Genomic DNA, 17037 nt, shown 5'->3' with positions numbered 1-17037 from the left:
TCAAACTCAGTCAGGCTTGGGCAGCAAGCCCTTTACCCACTGAGCCATCTTGCTTGCTTGCTCCCTGTGTGTCTGGAACTGTTGTCAAGAGGCGTCTGTCTGGGGCTCCTCATGCTATGGGTGGTTAGTAGGCTTGTGTTGTGTGCAGGGGCTGGGTCTGGGGGGCGGGGTCCAGCTTGAGTGAACAGTGTCCTAAACATGTGTGTCCTGCTCTCCTCAGTGTGTGGACATGCTATGAGTAACAGGCAAGGGGCCCATGGGGAAATGTTGAATTCATAGCTTTTGATTCGTGGGCATTTGTCCAGTCAGTGGGCTGTAAGGAATAGTCTGTCCCAGAAAGATAAGAATTTGCTGATGGCAAAAAGAAGCTCTTCTGCCAAAAAAGGCTGGATTCTGTTGTGTTTATGCCTGTCTTCCCTGCACGGTGGGTTGGGAACTCTGCAGCATGACAGAGAGCGAAGGGAGCGCGACGTCCCCCTGAGTTCTGTGTGTAGCAGTACCTCGTAGTCATGGAACTGGGTCCAACTCCAGGCCCTACTTCCTCATTCCACTGGGAGGTTTTGTTCCTGTCTCGACTCATTGTTCTTCTGTAGCTTTTACAAATATCTCCTAACCCGTCCTTTCTTGAGCTAGTCGAATTTGGGATCAGGACGTCTTAGGGAAGGTGGGAGACGTCGGGAATCGGAGTCAGAGCATGGTGCCAGACAGACGCAGGAAGGCAGCAGATCTCTGAGATGTCAGTGTTAGGATGAGCCTCCTGCTTGGGGGACGGGCTGGTGCAGAGAGCAGGCTTGTGGTATCTGGTTCACCCTTCCCCATGACCTCCTTGGGAAGGCAGTGTCACCTCCTCTGTACAGAAGTCCCACACTGGCTGATTGAACCTACCAGTCTGCCACTAACTGAGAAAGTGCAGACTGCAGGGGGTCAGACAGTTTGCTGGACTCCTGGCCCCGAAGCTGCCTCGCTGGACAAAATCATCTTGCGCACTTTCTTCTCATCTGTAATTTGCAGACAACTGTGGCTACTCATTATGTGGTTTCTGGATTAAGATAGGAGCAGACATAATTACAGAAGGCTGTTTAGTGTTTTGGTTGTAGACTTCCTGGGGTCAGATTCCAGCTGGTCCATCCATCCCTGTGTGACTTTGGGCAAGTTAACCTGATCTCTTGGTCTCTTCTTTTCTTTTATATAGATCAGTCTTGGCAGTGGTACCTCACAGTGAGCACAGTGTAAAGCCCTGACGGACTGGGACACACACGCACATCACATGTAATACATGATTACTAAGTGACAGTTGCTTTTCAAAAGCTCTATTTTGTTTAGAGAGGGTCTCACGTAACCCATACTGGTCTCAAACTCAATTCACAGCTGACAGTGTCCTTGAACTCCTTGGCCCTTCAGTCTCCTCCAGTTCCTGAGGGCTGAGATTGAAAGCTGGGATTATAAACTTCCATGTCTGACTTGACAGTGCTGTCACTGTTACTGCTGCCATCTTCCTGACTTTCACCCTCCTCATACTTAGGGACAGGAGACCAAGGCGTAGCGTGCTCCTGATGGATAGGAGGAAGCTGTCTCTAGTCATGGTAGAAGTGACCTTTCAGGACCACTTCTCCTAATGTTGAAATTGTAACCATATTGTGCTGATTTCAGAAGCTTTAAAAAAAAAAGAGAAAATCTAGTTATTCCTGGGCACATTGGTGCAGGCCTTTAATTCCAGTATTCCCTGAGGCAGAGGCAGGCAAATCTGTAGATTCTTGGCCAGCCTGGTCTACATAGTGAGCTCCAGGCCAACCATGGCTACACAGTTAGGCCTTGTCTTTACAAAAAGAAAAAAAATCAAGGTATAATTGAAATTCCCGACGTCACACCTAAGCCAGGCATGGTGGATCTGATAAGGCTAGGAGTTCAAGACCCACTTGGTCTATGTGAGGAGATACTGTCTCAAAAACACAAAAACAGGCAGTCATCTCTCAGGCACGCATGAGAGATCTTTGTGAGTAAGTAGCCTGCTCCAGATGTGGGAACAGGCCAAACCACTGGACCTGCCCCAGGACTGCCCCACACTGAGCCTTCCCCTCCTCTGCCTGTTAGCTATGATGGGTCTCCTAGGCTTGTTGACCTCCTGCCCTATTCAGATTCAGGCTGGCCACCACCTTTAGCTCTAGCAGTGTAGACATACTGAGGCTCTGCCCTCAAAACCAGAGCCTAAGGCCACTCTTTCCAAAGGCCACTGGCTCCTTGTTCTTGGAAGAGCAGTCACGTCCGAGTCTGGAATTTGTGTAGAACAATTTTTTTTAAAAAATGAAACTCAAGTCATTGAACCTTGTCCTTTGTGGATGAAGTGATAGTTACTTTCTGAGGACTGGCTCAGACTAGAAACCAGCTGCTGTTCAGTGACTACAGTTCTGTGGAGGGACAGCTTCTCTGTGAAGCATGTTCCCAACTCACACAGCCTGTTGTCTGGGACCATCGGCAGTCCTGGTCCAGTTGGTCCCAGCTGGTACTAGTTCCAGCTGGTTCAGTTGGGTGACAGCTGGCACAGGTTCAGGAGGTGTTATCTCACAGAGGGTCAGAGTTTGCTTGAGCTGGTCCACTTGACACCCTTCCCCATAGGATCATGGGGCTAATACACGTGGACGTGAGCTTGGTGTGGAGTTCACTCAAACATGTGGGTAACCCAGACTCATGCCTTGGTTACCAGGGCAGCTTGTCATCTGGTGACCTGGTGCTGACTGTCCTGTGCAGTGTGATGTCTTCATTTGGCAGCTATGTCATAAATGACTGCGGTCCTGGGCTTGGGGTATATGCCTGCCCTGAGCGGGATAGAGACAAAAATACTATTAGGACACGATGGGAGGGTGGTGCTGAGGGACACGGAGTGAGGCATGGAATGACAGCCCAGTGCAGCAAGCTACCTTTCCTGGCTTTGCCATTCCAGAATTTCTTGCTCAAGCCAAGGAGGAGAGGCTGGGGTTGACACTGTTGCCAGCTTTGTCCTTGTGAGACAGACAGCCCTGGGGGTAATGTCATTTTGCTTATTCCATTTCAGTGGCATTTGGCCTGGGATTGGAGAGCCGACTCCCTCAACCTCCATCAGCCAGAAGTATGTAAGACTCTCGGGATTTTAATTGTATATTATAAATATGGTACAGAAGAGAGTGCATCCTAAAACTATGCCCCTAGGAACCTTGCACCTACGTGAGTGTGAGCCTCTTGCCTGGTTGGTTGAGAGGCCCTCATCTGGAGTCAGGACCATCTACCTTGGAAGGCGTTCTCCTTAGGCCTGGCTTTAGGTAAACAGTGCAGAGATGGCTTTCCTGTCCCTCAGTGCTTTGGAGTGTCTTCAGTGAAGCCCTGGGATGATGCCGGCTAGCCCTGCACTGGGGAGGGAGGTGGGCAGGCTCAGGCGAGTGAAAGGCCTTACCTGAGTACCTTCGGGTGTCTGAGGCCTACTCAGATGAGGGTGTCCTGATCTCTTTGAGGTCCCACAGAGGAAGGGCCTGGCCATGCGTTGTATTTTGGACTTTTGAGTGGTAACCCAATGTTAAACCCCAGATGTTAAAAGACCTCATCACTGACTTGAAGTGGTGGAACCTGGAGGTGGTGGTGGTGGTGGTGGGGTTAGGCCACTGGGGACATGCTGTGTCCTTATCCACCACGAGTGAAACAGAATTTATCTACTCAGGCTCAAGCTATGACGTCTTGAGGCACCACAGGCCCAGAGTGATGCGGCCATGTGACTGTAAACACAAGCCTTGGACACCATGAGCTAAAGAGTCATTTGCTTCCTTTAGGTTGGTTTTCTCAAGTCCTCTGTCACAGTGAAGGAAGGCTAATACCATGGCAGGGTAAGGAATGGGAAGAACAGGCCCAGTGCATTAAGGGTTGTCCCGCCATACTGCTTGGGGAGGTAAGGGTTGCCGAACTTCCTGTGTTTGTATGCATAGGAGAAGGGGGTGACATCACTAACAGCTAGCTGCCTTCTCATGAGGAGTCCCCAGCAGAGTCCTCTCTAAACCTCGAGAACTTGGGAATGTTCCCAATAATAAGCATCGTCGTCCGCTAGAGGATCGTGTGTCTGCTTTGCTGCTCCCCGAGCAGGCCGCAGACAGCGAGTGCAGTTGTGTGGTGTGCCCTGTGCTGCCTAATCCACTCGTAGTTCTTTCAGATTCTGCTGTAATCAGTGCTCAGAATTTGTTAGATTCCCACCCCACTCCCCACCTCCAAGACGGAGTCTCTACACAGCCTTGGCTGTGCTGGAATTGATGCATAGATCAGGCTGACCCCAAACTCACAGAAATCCGCCTGCCTCTGCCTCCCACGTGCTGGAATTAAAGGCGATCACCACCTTTCTTGACTGATGGCATTCCCCTTTTAGCTTTGCTTTTCCTCCTGCTGTGGTTCTGATCTGACCCAACCTTTATCCCAGCAGCTACTCATACCTTCTCGGTAACCTCTGGCCAGCGTCATGTTCCCGGGTAACAGTTCTCTTGGCTGGACTCTGGCCATGCTGCTGTGAAGGCCACTGTCCTTCCTGCCTCCAACAGCCCAGTGGAACCAGAAGCACTCCCCTGCCCCTTGCCCATGCATGACCTGTTCTCTCCTGTCCTTGGGGTCCCGACTCACCGGTTTGCCACAGTGTCCGTCCGCACAGTGCTCAGGAGAAGGGGCTGCTGCTGGCGTGCTGCCTTGCGCTGCTTTTGGCTGTTTCACCGTGAGGGTTGAGCAGTGCAGACACATGGTTGTCAGACCCGCTGCTCTTCTAGTCGGTGGCTGAGGAGATTGTCAGTGACAAAGTGCTTCTGGTTTATCTCATACCGAGTTCCTTTCTCAGTTCTAATGCTCATAAACAGGCTTGTGTGGGTCTGAGCAGTGGATTTCATGGGTGACCGACCATTGAAGCTGGCTCCCTCCGCTCTGTGGAAGGAAAGTGAGGACTGGCCAGGTGTGGGTGTAGCAGGGTGGTGTGGCCTGAGCCGCTGAATCAGAAGTAACTGGTGAAGCTGAGTGTGGCTTGTTTTTTCCCCCGTCCTCTGCTCCCTGAGTTGGGGCCACCATCTGTGCCATGGAGGCATGCTTGACCCTTCAGGAGCCCCCCTGGTGCCCATACAGGGAAGAATGGCAGGCGTGGGCTGTGTGCTGTGCATAAGACTTCCACCTTTGGAACTCTGCTCAGCTGTCTGGTAATTTGGGGTGGGGGATGGGATTGTGAGGTGGGGTTTGAGGTGAGGTTTCTCTGTATAGCACTGGTTGGCCTAGAACTCACTATGTAGACCAGGCTCAGAGATCCACCTGCTTCTGATGTGCTGAGGTTAAAGGTGTGGCTAGCTACCTTGGCTAGGGCAGATGAGGGGTGGATTTGGGGTTAATAGCCGTGCGAGAAGACAGGGAACATAGTGGGTGGGAGGCTGGCTAGGCCTGTCCACTTGGAGCTGGACGACTGCCCTGCTGACCTGGGACTGACCTTCTCCTCCGCACCCTGGGAGTGCCAGGGCTGGCCAGCCTGTTCTCACTCTTAGCCGGCCCCAGCAGGATGAGATGCTTGTGTGCTCTTGGTTTGTTTCTCCCTTTCTCAGGTAGGCTCAGACCAAGAGACTATCAGGGCGTACCTGTCACCTGGCCGTCCCTCATATCCCGCCCCACACAGCTTCTGTCCACTTCAGCCCCTGCTCTCCTCACTGTGGCTTCTTCATGGAGGCAAGCCCCTGGGTTTGGCCAGAGGTCTGATCCACCCGCCCTCCGAGGCACCTTCTGCCGCCTCCATTCTGTCTCCATGGCCCTCTGCAGAGAGTCCCTCTGTACTGGACCAAAACTAACACATTAAGAGAGCCTGAATCCGGGGCTGGGGATTTAGCTCAGTGGTAGAGCGCTTACCTAGGAAGCGCAAGGCCCTGGGTTCGGTCCCCAGCTCCGAAAAAAAGAATCAAAAAAAAAAAAAAAAAAAAAGAGAGAGAGAGCCTGAATCCTTCCAGCCTGGCTGCCATTCTTGCCCTGTTTTCTGTGGTGTGCACACTGTCCCTTGTCCTGCTAGCCTTAGAGTTTGCCCCTTCACTCCTCTGTGATCCAGCACTCCTGTCTGCCCTCCCCTTGGCCTCCTCTGCAGCATGGGCATTTTCTGCTGGGTCCCTGGTGTGTCTCAGCCCCCGAGAGCCAAAGCTTCAGGGGGACAGGGTCTCCAATGTTCTGCCCCTAGCACCTGGCACTGACGGGGTGGACAGTAAATGTTTGTTGAGTCCTTTTGTGTGCGTTGTATAGTACATGTGCACGACAGTGGGTATGTGGAGACCAGAGAGAGATGTAGGGTGCTCTGCTCTGTCACTCTGACTTATTCTGTTGAGACAGGACGTTTGACTGAAGTTGGAGCTGCTAGGCTGATAGCCAGTAAGTCCCAGCAGTCTTTCTATCTCCACTCCTCCTCCCCCTTGTGTTGGAGTTTCTGGCACATGTTTGGCCATGCCTAGCTTTTTACTGTGGATGCTAGAGATTTGAACTCTGAACCTCATGCTTGTGTAGCGACCGTTCTTAACTGCTGGACCATCTACCCATCCCTGTTAGCTTCTTTCATGGACTCTGTTGATCATGTCCTGAGCTTTGGAGCACACACATGTATATATACCCATACATATGTATATACACATACACATGCAGAGTCACTCCTAGCCTAGTGAGGAGCAGTGTTGGAGATGGAGGACTTCTGGGAGGAGTAGATTGTAGCAGCAGGCAGGAAGGGACTGAAGAAACCAGTCCCTTACCACAGCCCCAGGCCAGAACATCCATTTGAACCCTAAGTGTCTCCACTCACTGCTCCTGTGTATTCTTTCTGCTTCTCCTGGGAAGAATGGAGGGAAACGGAGAATGCAGCTTCCTTGGCTAATGCTGGGCCTTGCCCCAAGGCCCGTGAGCATTCTCTTCTTTTCCATTTCTCTTTAGGTTTTCTTTCTCCTTTTGATTTAGTTTTCTATTCCAGGAGGATCCTGTTCACACAGTATTTACTTCCTTAACCTATCCTCCTGTGGTGATAAGGTGGTGGTGGACGAACTCAGAGCCTAGCATAATCTAGGCAATTGCTCTGTCATGGAGGCATAGTCCTTCCTTGGCCTCTCTAATTCTTGCTGCCCTTCCTCCACTAGCAGATGGCTACCATAGGCATCTGCCCCTTGAGTGTCCACCCTCGCTCGCAGGCAGTCTTGCCTGCTTGCTGCTCTGTGCTGTGCCCCACTCCACCGAAGCTTGGCCAGAGCCACCTCTGCTTTTGCCTTCAAGAAGAAAATGTGGTCAAGCTTTAGCAGGTGAGGCCAAGGAGGCTGAGCCTCAGTGGGAAGGAAGGCAGCCAAGTGCGGGGCTCAGCTTTCTTTTCTTTCTCATATAATAGTTACTGGTCATCGTCCCTCCCAGGAGTGAGTTCAACCTGATCTTTGAGAGCATTGCCTTTTAAGGAACAATGTATGGACCACACGGTCTGAGGCTCTGAAGTAGCCTTGGCTGGGTGGAGCCTCAGCTGCTGAGTTCAGGAACCTCAGGCTGGAGGAGCTTCCCAGTGACAGGGCTTTTCTACAGGTGGCGACTGCAGAGGGTCAGTGACTGGCAACGCCTGGACACCACAGGCAGACTGAGTATCCGTCATCTAGGTGCTCTGGGACCTGCCATGTCACATGTCAGTTTCTGGCCTGTTGGGACCTTTGCATCCCCGCCACCCCTGGGACTTAGCACTTTGGAGCAGTCATGCTTCAGACCGTCAGCAGGGGCGCAGCAGTATCCTGAAGTTGGAGCCGTTGAGGAGCCCCTGTAAGTTCCCATCATCCAGAGCTCCCTCAGGAGGACACATCGTGTGGCCTCGAGTCAGTCTCCTTAGGTTGCAGTTGTGAATAGTTGTGAATATTTAATGACTTGGGGGACTCTCTCTCTTTAAGGACTCTCACAGAGCGTGGGTTCCTCGGTATTAGTGGATGTCACTTAAGGAACTCCAGTGAATGGGTACCATTGGTGAGTGGTCCTTTGACCCCTCAGGACTCTCCTTAGTAAATAACAGAGCTGTCTTGTCAGGATTAGCGTCCTGAGGAATGACAGTGTCATAAAAGTGTTGTTGTCTTTTATGTAAGAGAAGTCTGGAAAGGACTAGTGTAGTCTCCCGGTCAGCAGGACTTTGACTCTCATCTATCTGTTTAGGAGGATGAATGTTCTGGCCCTAGTAGCCATAGCAAGGTAGTTACAGGCTCCACTCTGAGCAAACAGGTAAAAGTTTAAGCTGACCTAATTGGCTACCTTAGGACTAGTCAGGTGTTGATGCGGGATCTCTAATTCTCTTGTTTCTGTCTTCAAGGAAAACAAAAAAAGAGATGTCTTAGACCATTTTCTGTCATTTATAGAGAGGAGTTTAATAAACTTTGCAGTTGTACACAGCCAAGAGTCAGGAGTTCAAGGTTATCTTTGGCTATATGGTAAGATCTAGGATAGCCTGGGCTACATGAGGTCACACTCTCTCTTCCCCCCCCTCAAGTTTTTTTTTTTTTTTTTTTTTTTGGTTCTTGTTTCTGGAAGCCAAGAACCCTAAAAGTGGTATTGCTATCTTTTTAGCATCTGGTGGCAGCTTTCTGCCCTGTCATAATGTGACAGAGGCCACTGGGTAAGACAGAGCAGGCCCACTAGTAGGGGCCTCTCTTCTATAAAGCCTCTAACACCACCATGGAGACACGAGGTTCTTGGGCTTATGTCATTTCAACTACCACCACCCTCTTGTCACCCATGGCTCTGCCTCAGGGCTCATGAACTTCAGTATCACAAAGCAGGAAGCCAGTGGGAAGACATTTCTCTGGGAGTTATGTATGGTCCACACCTTTTAAAGGATCTTTATGGAAGTCCTCTGCTCTTCCAGCCTACCTATAGAACAGTCACACTAGCCTCAAGGAAGGCTGGGAGATGGCTCCCTTGCCTCAGGTTTGTAACTGAGCAGGTTGGTGAGTTGGAGTTCTTAATGCCTTGTTGAGGTTGGAGTATTGACCATTGTTATTTCCTGCCCTGTGGGAGTCTAGTTGTTCCTTCCCGTGTCTTGGAGACCTAGAGAGGATCTAAACATAAGGTCTGTGTAGACCCACTGAGGCTGGATGGCCTTACCCTCTCCTTTGTCCTTCTTTTTATGAGCCTGAGTACAAACGTCAGTCGGAAGCTGTAGGTGAGGTCTTCCTGGCCAACAGTGACAGTGTCCCTGTGTCACTTTCACAGCTGCATTGTCTGTAAGACCAGGTACCACTAAAAACACTGGAGCCCCTCTTTCTGTTCCTTTTATTCTGATTTGCACATTAACTGTTTTAAAAACACCATCTTAATAGCCTAAAATGCAGATTTATGACTGAAACTGAAATTACTCCCTGGACCCCCAGGTCTTAGGACACCTGGGTGCTACACCTACTCGGAGAGCAAGCCTTACCAGTCTCCAGTGCAAGCCTTCTGTGACCTCATCCGGGGGCTTGCGAGTCTGAGGTCTATTTCCACTTCCTACCTCGACACTTGAGGTGCACAGAGATAGAGCAGGGGAAGCTTGGAGTTTGTGGTTTGTTTGTGAACAGTAGTGCTGGAGTGGCTGTCAGAACACTCCCCTGACATGCTGGAGAGCACACATCTTGAGACGGAGCATGCTAGAGTGAGCGGGATGACTCACTCGGGTACAGGGTGTAGGTGAGTGCCTGTTCTTTCTTCGTGGAGACCTGGGGCACACTGCCCCATGCTTCAGTTTCCTCAGTGAGTGGAGAGGAGGCTGTGCTGGTCTGTGCTTGACAGCATGGTGGGTGGATAGGAGTTGGGCCAGACCAGCGAGTGGCAGCCGCTCCTGATTCTTCCCTGTGGCCACTGCCCTACCATGAGCTAGGGAGAATTTGAAGGCCCTGGCAGGGAAAGGCTAGTAGCCTATAGTGTTCATTTCTCAGAGATTGCCATGTGCTAGATAGTCTGTGACGATCAAATCATTGCCATTTATCCTAACAAGAAAGAACCAGAGAGGCTGAGTGGTTTATTACAGTCACACAGCTTCTACAGAGCTGCACAAAAAGATCCAAATCCAATTCTATTTGACTCAGAGCCTGAATCATACGGGATTTGGTCCCTTCCTTCAATCGAGTGTTCCAGGCACCGTTTCAGGAGCTAAAGATAACAGCAACAAGCGAGCAGACAAAAATTCCTGCCCCTGTGGAGCATGCGTCTTAGCAAAGGGGAACTCCTCAGCTTCTGCTCTCAGGTTCTTCTATTGCATTTTCTAACCCCACAGTTGATATAAATATCACAGCCTTCCTCTAGTTCCTTGGGGGTCTCTGCCTGTGTCCACTTGTCCCAGAGACCGTCTTATCCGTGCGTCCGGACCGCTCACGTGTCCTGGGCTGTGCTTTGGGGTGTGGCTCTCTCTCAGCTTCTTGGCTATCCCAGCATCCCCACCTGTGGCTCTAGAGGTGAGCCCTGTGGATGGAGGAGAAGGTCAGGGATGTTTTTGAAAATGTTGGGGTCAGTCAGTGCTTGGAGACCGGTGCTTTCCTTTGATTCTGGACAGAGGAAGGGATGGGCCAGAAGAGCGCTTCCTGCCGTCCTGCGTTCGAGGTCCATTGAATGGAAGCTCTGGGTTTGATGTTGCTACTAGTGTTCTGATGTTGGGGCTGATGGGATTTGTCACTGCTGTCATCTCTAGCCCTGTGTCAAGCTACCCGATGTTGCTACCTTCCTCCGGGGGTTTGGCTGTTTAGTTTTTTGTTTTATGTGTGTGGGTATTTTGCCAGCACTGGTGTGTGTGTGCTTTGTGCATGCAGTACCTGGATCTCCTGGAACTGGAGTTACAGCACCTTACAGCACCCCAACTTGTCTTGTGTCTTCTTTTCTTTTCTTTTCTTTTCTTTTTTTTTTTTTTCTTTTCTTTTTTTTGGAGCTGGGGACCAAACCCAGGGCCTTGTGCTTGCTAGGCAAGCGCTCTACCACTGAGCTAAATCCCCAACCCCCCCCCTTTTTTTTTAAGATTTATTTTTATTTTATATATGTGATTTCACTGTTGCTGTCTTCAGACACACCAGAAGAGAGCATCAGAATCCATTACAGATGGTTGTGAGCCACCATGTGGTTGCTGGACCTCTGGAAGAGCAGTGAGGACTCTTAACCGCTGAGCCATTTCTCCAGCCCTTAGTTTATTTTCTACAGTGTAATAAATTCCACAGACTGGCACAGTTCTGGAGACCAGGAAGTCCCAAAGTGTGGAACTCAATCAGAGGCCCATCATGCTGCCATATCATCTGGCATAAGGGCAGACAGGCAGGTACCAGTCAGAGGAAGCCTGCCCAGTCTCAGGAGCCCATCCTGTGACTGGGACATTATAATCATTCATAAGGGTGGGTCCCTTAAAGCCTTTAGCTAGTGTGGTGATTTGAATATGCTTGGCCCAGGGAGTGGTACTGTTAGGAGGTGTGGCCTTGTTGGAGGAGGTGTGGCCTTATTGGAGGAGGTGTGGTCTTGTTGGAGGTAATATATCACTGTGGGGGTGGACTTTGAGACCCTCCTCCTCTTAGCTACCTGAAAGACAGTCTTCTGGCTGCCTTTGGGTCAAGATGTAAAACTTTCAGCTCCCCCAGCACCCTGTCTATCTACACTGTTCCATGCTCCCACCTTGATAATAGACTGAACCTCTGAACCTGTAAGCCAGCCCCAATTAAATATTGTCCTTTATAAAAGTTGCCTTTTGTCATGGTGTCTGCTCAAGCAGTAAACCCTAACTAAGACACCTAGCCTTTGGCTTTTGTTTGTTTTGTTTGTTTGATTGTTGGTGCTGGTCTGAAACTGATGATCCTCCTGCCTTGCTCGACACATCAATGGGCTGGCATTGTACCACGCCTGGCCCCTAATCCACTCCTCTACTCTTACGGCGACTGCTAACTTTCCAGGATGTCAGAAGGGACTCACAGAATTGCCCCTGGTTCAGAGCTAATAAGTGGCTGCAGGGGCCCTGGGCTATCTCCCCACTTAGAGCTGCTTGTTCTGGGTTGGAGGGACTGGCTGTCTGTGAAAGGTCGAATATCAGCCAGTCCCCTTACAACAGCCGTTCTCAACCTTCACAGTGCTGCAATGCAATCCTTTAATGCAGTTCCTCCTGTTGTGGTGATCCCTAACCATAAAACTGTTTCGTTGCTACTTTATAACTGTCATTTTATTACTGTTATGACTGGTAATGTAAATATTTGATATGCAGGATATCTGATGCCCCCCCCCCCCACACACACAAAGGGGTTGTGACCCACAGGTTGAGAGCCACTGCTTTACAGGAAGGAGAGTGTCTTCAGCCCCAGCACAGGGTGTGTGCACAATTGTGGGTTCTGTGAGCCCTGGGACTCCCACTCGGCTCCCCCTTGGGATTGCATGTCACCTAACTCTTGGGTTATATGTTTTTTGACTCAGGCAGGGCACCCCTAGGGAATGTTACTATTGAATTTTCTCTAAGTAAATTAATGTCTGTCTACTCTACCATAACAGAAAAGCATTTGACTTTATGACAGCCTATAGCAATCGTTTCTTCCCTCGGATTGATTTGAGGTTGATCTTGGACAAGTAGGCTGTGCTGAGGTTTTCCTGGTGTTGAATAGACATTATTAGTATCAGGTGTGTATGTTACATGAGAGGAAGTCTCAGACCCTCATCTGGGACCCTGTGGGAGGGCCGCCGTCTGTCCCCGTGTTCTGTAGCTTGCTGAGCTCTTCTCACAGCTCACCTCTGTCCCCACCTCAGAAGCACAGCTGGATATGGAACAGGCCGGCCATTTTCAGTGACAGTGCCCCTGCCTCAGATCTGTCTCTGATTCTGAGTATGGTACTCTGTCCCCATGCCACCTTGCCTCTTTATAAAGGGTACACCGTGAGCCGCAGTGGTCTGAGCACTTGTTTCTGTCGCTGAGGAAGCAGCTGAGTGAGGGTCATGCCACCGTCTGAGACGGCGAAGGAAGTGGCCCAGCCAGGAAGCCCAGAGCATCACTAGATGGACAGGCCACTGTTTCATCCCTTCTCCTGGGAGACTTGACACAGGGTGGAGCCGCCGATGGGGTTTCCTTTTCTGTTCATTGTGGGCAGGGAGGGCTGAAGGGCAGATAGCTCACAGAATAATCTGGCTAGGGCCCTGGTGTGTGTGTGGAGGCCATGGCTTTGAGCCTCTGTGCCAATGGGTGTGGAGGAATTGAAGTTCCCTAAGACACTGTTGGTTTGGCCTGTGGACACCATGCACCAAAGTGGGAACAGAAAATCAGAGAAACCTGCTGTCCTCATGGTGGCTGGCAGGAGCACTGCCCACAAGTTTGCTGGACACAGCGTTGCAGCATCCCCTCAGACCTCTGAACCCACCATGTCGGACACTAGTGAGCGTCCAGCAGCGCGGCCTGCACAGCAGTCTTGACCTTTGCTCGTTTTTTTTTTTTTTTTTTTTCATCTTTTATACTGAGTTTGGTGCAGTTTCTCCAATTTCTTCTTCCTATATAGATTCCATTTATTTGGATCTCTGTATGCAGGGTAATCTTGGTATAGAGCAGGCACCAGTCAATACCTGCAGATTAGTAATCACTGTTTATTTTTTTTTAAAAAAAAAGGTAAAGAAGTATGAAGGGAAATGAATGACAGATAATGACATGTGCGCTCGTAAGAAATAGCAAGACAGAGGTCACAGTACATTGAATTTACTGAACCAGGCTGTGTTGGAAGGGGCGTAAGAGCTGGGGCCGGCCAGCCCTCGAGTCTCCATTGCATCATGACCCTGGGGGGGTAATGGTCTTCTCTGAACTGTAATTTAATTGCTGGGCCTCCAAAGTGAGGGTAACCCTATAATTAGTTAGTGTTATTCTGAAGGCAGGAGTGAGCTAATGCAGGTTGAGCACGCAGCAGTGTTTGTCACGTCAGTGCCCTGTAAGTGGTAACTGATGAAGGCATTCATGCACTCGGACATAACTGGTATTTTCAGGTACTTCAATTGGACCCTTGTTGATCTTTGTGATATCTTCTGCTTTATAAAGGGAGCAAAACAGAGACAGTCTCTGGGGTCATGCTCCGCCTCTCTCCTTGTATCGTGTCATTGTTTCCAGAATGGGTCACCAGCTTCAGAGTGGCAGGGTCCTGGACTTATGTGGAGAAGTGCATTCTGGGTAGTAGTAAATGCAGTCTGTCTGCTGGGTGAAGGTTAGGGAGAGCTGAGGTGTGATTGAGGGAGAGCATCCCTACCTTGCCAAGCTTTCCCTTCTCCCCTCAGTGTGTTGGCAGGTCCTCTCCCTCCCTCCCCCCTCCCTCCCTCTCTGCCCCTTCCACCTCCTTCCCTCTCTCTCCTCTGAGACCTGGCACAAAAGTGAAGGTGGTGGACACCAGAACAGGACTGACCAAATCATCAAAGAGTGATGCCATCTCAGTGGCAAGTGGAGGAGGATGGGCTGGAACTGGCTTTGGATAGATCACCCCAGAGGGCTGTGGCTCGTGTATCTACCTGGCATGACCAGAGAACCGGGACTGGAGAGTTGATGTCTCCTACGTATGCCTTGATGATTTTAGAGCATCAGGCTGTCCGTGACAGAAGTCATGGTGTCTGTGTCGCCAGCCTTCATTTCCTTTGCCAAGGTTAAAAAACAACAACAACAAAAAAAAAAAAAACACACGTTATTTGCATGGGAACCTCCTCCTTTGTTGTGTCTAAACCGTGTTAGGTCATGTTCAAATCTTCTAATTCTCTTCAGGGGATCGAGGTGCCTGTGCTTCCAGGGTTTAGGCAGGTCAGTCTGTCACAGCCAGCATGAACAGACCTACTGCAGTCTACTGTGGTGATGCTCTAACGGTTACGCAGGTTGCACATGCGCAGTGCTGAGGGCACCAGCAAAAGGAGCACAGCAGAGTAAGAGTCTAGAGCAGTGGATCTCCGCCTTCCTAACGCTGCGACCTTTTAATACAGTTCCTCATGTGGTGGTGACCCCAACCCTAAAATTATTTTCATTGCTGCTTCACAACTATAATTTTGCTACTATTATGGGCTGTTGCATAAATATCTGATATGTAGGATATCTGATGTGAACCCTGTGAAAGGGTAGTTTGACCTCTGAAGGGGTCAAGACCCACAGGTTGAGAACCACTGGTCTAGAGCAAGCCAACACCAAGTGCCTCTCCCCCCCTCAGAGAACCATGCCCATAGAAAGCGGCACCACTGGTACATGGCTGGAATTACAGCCATCTGAGTTGGTGAGTCACTGCTGTCCTGGTGGGCAGAACCTCTCCTGCAAAACGCAAGGTGCAAGGTGTAGTAGTGTCAATCAACATGGGCAGCGATGGGGGTGGGCCAGATTCCAAGCTTTGAACCTTGATGGACAGCAGGCATCTCACAGACCACTTCTTGTGCACACCCACCTTGCACTTGTCTTGAGACATTAAAGTATTTCTTCTCTCTGCTTTGGGACTGGCTTCTCCACCTATACTCTGAAGTGTGAGGCATGGGGAGGCCACGCTGAGGATCCTGCAGCCCTACCTTCCTGCTCTGGGTCAGGATCCTGCTGGTGAGCAGTGGGAGGGGCCTTCCCTGGGGAAGAAGGCAGGAAAGACTAGAGGCTAAAAATAGGCAGTTATGAGAACCTGGGAGTGCTCCCTGGGGCCAGCCGTGTACCTCCCATGGTGGCTGAGCTCTGTGCACAGGGGTGGTTAGGAATCCTTGTTAGACAGATACCATTGTCACCCTAAATGTAAGCTTTTACAGTGCACCCCGTGTATGGTCGTCTGCTAGCTTCGGATGTGTGTTACCCGGTCATCTAGAGATGCAGATGTGTGTGTTCCATCTCTGAGCACGTGCCCACAGGTGCTCACACGTGCCCACAGGTGCTCACACGTGCACAGTGGATGGTCTGCGTGTGTGTCACTCGGAGGCCTTGCGGAGTTTTCCGCACTCTACGTAACAGCGATTCACAGTGAGCCTCTTTGGGTCAAGTAAAAGCATCTCCTGGGGCTGGGTTTGGGGCAGTGAGTGGGTGGCCTGGGTTATGGGCTTCCCTGGGGGCCCTGTGGTGTGCCGCAGGACACAGGATGGAAGGCGTGGTGTGCTGTTTTAGAGAGGTCTTGACCTCAAGCTGCCTCGTCTTTTCACTTCTCCTCTAAGAAGTAGTTTTTTCCCCCCACTAAGCTAAGGTAAAATTGGATCTTCCTCACCTTTCTGGGCTTAAACAGCAAGCAAGGCAAACAGACTTGCTCTGGTTAAAGTGGCAAGAGTTCTTTCTGTGCCTTCAGGGCCTCTAGAGGGTTCTCTAAGGGAAATTCATTACAGCTCTTGATGACAACCTTAGGGGCGTGTGCACATGATCAGCCTCCAGATGATACTGAGTCCCATCTTTAACTTCATCCATGTCTACTTTTGTGTCCCTCTGTGAGTCCGTCTGTTCCCACAACCTGGGAAAGGTCTGCTCTTCGGCAGACTGCCCCTGGCTCTGTCCGCCCTGCCTTGGCTTCTGATTGGCCGACTCCTCTGGTGAGCAATAGTTAAGTGCTTGAGCTTGGGTGACTCATTCCATTCCTCTTGTCTTGGCCCGCTCACTAAATATAGCCTCCCCTTTCTCCCATCTCTTCTTTCTCCCATCTCTGTGCAGAAAAAAATGCCTAGCTTGTCTTTGATGCGATGGGCTAGGCAGACAGCATCCTGGGCACGGTGGAGGGGCTTATGCTGCTGCCACCAGGCTGGTGTGGCGGGCACCTCAGTTCTCAGGACCCTGCTTGGAGCCAGATCTTAGGGTGCAGCTTCTCGGGACCAGTGCCAGTGCATTGTGAGACTTGTTTTGCTTGGGAGGATCTGGGGGGGGGTCAGTAAGAATAGATAGTCTTAATGTGAGCTCTTCTTTCTCCTTTTGGGATCACTACTTATCCTCACACAGCCCCAGGGGGTTAAGGAGTGGAGAACCTGAGGTGTCCCTTTTCTTCAGTTCCGTGTGCATGGGTGGATGGGGCAAAGTGAACACAGGCCTTTATTACAGTTTTCAGGCAGGATAGGTCTGTCGCCGTCGCTGGTCCAGTTGAGTTTGGGGAA

At 50.6% G+C, this 17037-nt stretch overlaps 1 protein-coding gene across 51 annotated transcripts in view; it reads left to right on the top strand.

Moving 5' to 3' along the window:
* Window positions 1-17037, top strand: part of Mical3 (microtubule associated monooxygenase, calponin and LIM domain containing 3) — a 199387-nt gene that overhangs the window by 46968 nt on the left and 135382 nt on the right. For 2 of the 51 annotated variants that reach the window (XM_087658211.1, XM_087658194.1), the window contains exon 1: window positions 2842-3103. The gene's annotated coding sequence lies outside the window, so the exon portion shown is untranslated. 51 annotated transcript variants of the gene reach the window in all.

The sequence above is a fragment of the Rattus norvegicus genome, chromosome 4 (assembly GCF_021556685.1).
Source record: "Rattus norvegicus strain SHRSP/BbbUtx chromosome 4, alternate assembly SHRSP_T2T, whole genome shotgun sequence".
Lineage (NCBI taxonomy): Eukaryota > Metazoa > Chordata > Mammalia > Rodentia > Muridae > Rattus > Rattus norvegicus.
Note: the sequence above shows the minus strand (reverse complement) of the source record. Positions and strands in the feature narration are given on the sequence as shown.